This window comes from Acanthisitta chloris, unplaced genomic scaffold (genome assembly GCF_000695815.1).
Source record: "Acanthisitta chloris isolate BGI_N310 unplaced genomic scaffold, ASM69581v1 scaffold3437, whole genome shotgun sequence".
Taxonomy (NCBI): domain Eukaryota; kingdom Metazoa; phylum Chordata; class Aves; order Passeriformes; family Acanthisittidae; genus Acanthisitta; species Acanthisitta chloris.
In genome coordinates, this window is record NW_008680837.1 from 49721 (window position 1) to 50031 (window position 311).

At 36.0% G+C, this 311-nt stretch overlaps 1 protein-coding gene across 1 annotated transcript in view; it reads left to right on the forward strand.

The window, feature by feature from the left end:
- LOC103805228 (chromosome unknown open reading frame, human C20orf194) overlaps positions 1-311 on the forward strand; it is a gene marked incomplete at its 5' end in the record, with an annotated part of 59177 nt that overhangs the window by 39950 nt on the left and 18916 nt on the right. The gene's annotated exons all lie outside the window — the stretch shown is intronic.

A 311-nucleotide genomic window follows, 5' to 3' on the forward strand; every position in this document is an offset into this window, starting at 1 on the left:
ATCTTCAAGTGAAGAGTTTTCCATAATGTCCACAGAGACTCAGCCCTAAAGCAGCAGTTTGTTTTTATGAATTGATGAATAATTTAACTGAATTGTCCTCTGGAACATAAAAGTCTTTTAAATAGCATGGAGGTAGCACATGATATTTAACATTTGCTGATATTATCTGTACAACACTCGTTTCTCTATAGGGGCAATAACAATTCTCCAACTTCAGGTGTGCTTTAAATAGGATTTGCAGAGAAAATATTTCCTTGGAACTGAGCAGCATTTGAAGTCTGCTCAAAGCAACAAAGTCAAAGCAGCAGGAA